The sequence below is a fragment of the Propithecus coquereli genome, unplaced genomic scaffold (assembly GCF_000956105.1).
Source record: "Propithecus coquereli isolate 6110/MARCELLA unplaced genomic scaffold, Pcoq_1.0 Scaffold14, whole genome shotgun sequence".
Lineage (NCBI taxonomy): Eukaryota > Metazoa > Chordata > Mammalia > Primates > Indriidae > Propithecus > Propithecus coquereli.
The window spans coordinates 17,074,503-17,077,857 of record NW_012138302.1 but is presented as its reverse complement, the minus strand read 5'-3'; the positions used below and the strand labels follow the sequence as shown (position 1 = coordinate 17,077,857).

General features: G+C 37.6%; 1 protein-coding gene and 1 pseudogene across 1 annotated transcript in view; both read right to left on the bottom strand.

Annotated features, from left to right (window-relative positions):
- The window catches only part of FAF1 (Fas (TNFRSF6) associated factor 1), a 334,517-nt gene that overhangs the window by 187,233 nt on the left and 143,929 nt on the right, over positions 1–3,355 (bottom strand). The window lies entirely within an intron of this gene.
- Positions 393–870, bottom strand: LOC105806230 (annotated as a pseudogene).

Here is a 3,355-nt window from a genome sequence, read left to right as displayed (position 1 = left end):
CTGTGAGCTAGGATGACGCCATGGCACTCTAGCCCGGGCAACACAGTGAGACTCTGTCTCAAAAAAAAAAAAAAAGAAACTGTGGAATTTGGGAGACAATATTCCATTTTGACTGTAGTTTGGGAATTTCCAGAAATTCTGGCTCAGGTTAAGAAATTCCTCATAGATCAAAGCACAAATGGTACTGTGTGCTGGTGTAGCCAACCACAAAGGCCATGTAGTTCTGTGGGAGGCAGTCTAGTAGACAAGTCAGAAATGCCTGGTTCTAGTTCAGACACTTTTTTTTTTTTTTTTTTTTGCTTTAAATATTTCTTTGGGGAAGGGGACACCACACTTCTACACAATGAAGAGAAACATTTTTAGAGTCCAGCGGTCTTTTATTAGTTTATCTCCTATGCCGTGAATTCATAGGGAACAGGTTCCAGCAGCTCAGGCTCCTTTCCATAGGTTCTCACAAAGTGTGCTTCTCTGGGTGGAGCAGGCTGGCGCTTCAGTTGAACCCAGGTGCCTTTCTCTTTGGCGTCCTTCTTTTTCTCATCATTTTCCTTCACACGTTTCAGGAAGTTATCTTGGCTCTTAGAGTGCTTAATATGCTCCATACGCACATTAATCCTCTTAGCAAGAATCTTGCCCTTAACTTGTTTGTTTATAACAATTCCAACAGCATGCTGGGTAACATTATAGACTTCCAGTTTTGCCATGGTAACATTTGTAGGGCATGCCTTTTTGAACAGTACCCATTCCCTTGATGTCTACATCTTTCTTGTAGATTCACATCTATGTGGCCAAAGGAACAACTCCATGTTTTCTAAAAGGCCTAGAAAACATGTATCAGGTGCCTCTCCTCTTTCCCTTTGTGTTTGTCATTTTGGCGAATTACTGGAAGATGGCGGCTTCAGATGAAAAGAAGCAGACACAACTTTCAAACTTTGTAGTGTTCTTGTCAAAGCCATTTGCCTCTCTGAACCTCAGTTTCCTTATTTGTAAAAAAAAAAAAAGAAAAAAGAAAAACGACAACAACAACAAAAAAAACAAAACCAATAACTCTTCTGTCTAATTAAACAGACTATGAAAAAAATGAAACTCTAACAGTCTATGTAAAAGGACTTTAAAGCTGAAAAACAGAGGGTTAAGGCTTCACCATATGAAAAACAAAGCCAAAATAGAACAATCGATGATTGGTTTTATTTCTCCCACATTTACTAGTCTTATCCTACACAATAAATAACATTATCGTATCTTTAACTTTTCATACGTATTCACCTTGTGCGATTTATATTTATGTTGTGTGACCCCAAAGTAAAATCCAAGTGCCATACAGTAAGTAGATGTACAATAAAAACATGTTAACTTCATCCAAAGTGAAATGTGATTTAACTTCCCTCTTCATACAGCATCAGAATCCTACCGCTGACCTTAGTCTTAACAACAGTAATACAAGGAATCCACATTTACAGCATGAATTTGACTGCACACAGCTTTTCACACCTTAAAATCTGGCCATTCCTCATTTCTTCTGGTCTCTTTTCTCCTCTAATCATCCTGTCAATAAATATTAAATTTCTGCTATGTACCTAAGGATAGAGAGATACAAAGAATTGTATCCCTGCCTTTGAGAGGTTCACAAACAGTGAATGAATTTATACACAAGAAGTGTAAATAACTAATTTTACCAATGTGTATAAGTCCCATAATAGATGTTTGGGAGCACAAGATGAGGAAATGTTTAATTTTTGCCTGAAGACGTCAAGGGAAATGTCACAAAGGATTGCCAGCTGAGTCTTAAAACGATGATTTGATTAAGGAGTGAGCCAGAAGGAGTGTAAGCACCTTTGAAGAGAAAGAAATGATACGAGCAATGGCAAGAAAGAAGGTAACATATCTATGAAACAAGTAGTTCAGAGTGGTTGGAGGGCAGGTAAAGCACAAAACAGTGAGGAACACAGGTAGAAGGCAAGGCATACGTCATATCATGAAGTGTCAAATATGACCCATTAAGGAGATTAGACATTATTCTGCAGGCAACAAGAAGCCACTGAGAGATTTAAAGCAAGCAAGTAATATGAAGCAAATCCATTTAACAAAGATAACTCACACTCCAGAAGTTCTGGAGAATGGAGTGGGGGAAGCAAAAGAGGCAGACCTGAAACAGGGAAATCAGGAGAAAATGAGAGCCGGAACTATGGCAAGAATGGTAGAACTACAAGGGAGATGGATCAATGGACCAAAAGGATGACAACTGAAACCACATTAATTTTTGCCATTTGTTTGCATAATTCCAAGATCACAGTGAAATTAAAGAATTATAATCTTCAGTAGCAAGAATCTATCTGCTTTGGTATTATGATACCATTTCCTTAGTGTGTTATATTTTGAGGTGTTTCCACATATATCATCTTATTTGAACTTAAAACAATGTTGGATAGTTGTAAGAATGGGAAACTGAGGGTTAGAGAGGTTTATTCATTCAAGCAATATTGAGCTCCTACTGTCTGAAGGTATTAGGTATGCAATGGTGAACACAAATAGATATCATCCGTTGTGGAACTTATATAAAGTGGGAAATAATTACCTGAATAAAATATAAAATCACAATTGTGGTAAATATAATGAAAGAACAGCTTCCCGAAGAAATGGTTAAGTGGGAAGAATGAGTCTGAGTTGGAAGAATGAGTAAGAATTATACAGGAGACATCAGGGAGGAGGAAAGGCCCAGTGATGGTATATTGGAAAAACTCTCAGGAGACCAGCACAGCTAGAGAACAGAAAACAAGAGGCAGTAAAATATAACACTAAAGAAGTAAGAATTAAACCATGCAGTGCCTGGTTGGTCATGTTAAGGAGTTTGGGCTTTATTTGGGAAGATTTAAGCAGGAAGACTACTTCAGTAGATTTATATATTTTGGAAAAAGGATTATTTTGATGCCATATGGAGAGGTGATAGAAGGGAAGAGAGAGTGGATACAGGAGCCCAGTTTGGAGTCTTTGGCAATAAATTGTCCAGATTCAAGAAGTTGTTAGCTTATATTAGGGTAGCAGCACTGGAAATGGACAGAAGTGAATGAATGGAAGATATGTAGGAGCTGACAGGAATTGATGATTATTTGGATAAAGTCAGCAAGAGAGAGAGATATCAAGAATAACTCCTGTCTGGCTTGTGGAACTAGATGGATGATGCCATTATGGAATTAGAAAACATCAGAAGAGGATCAAGAATGGCCAGGGAAGAACTCAGATGAATTTTGTTGAATTTAAAATCCTTTGGGACAATAAGAAAGTTCTTCATGGGAAAACCAGGCTAGAAATAGAAATCTGTTAGTCATCATCACATGGGTGATAATTTAAACTATAGATG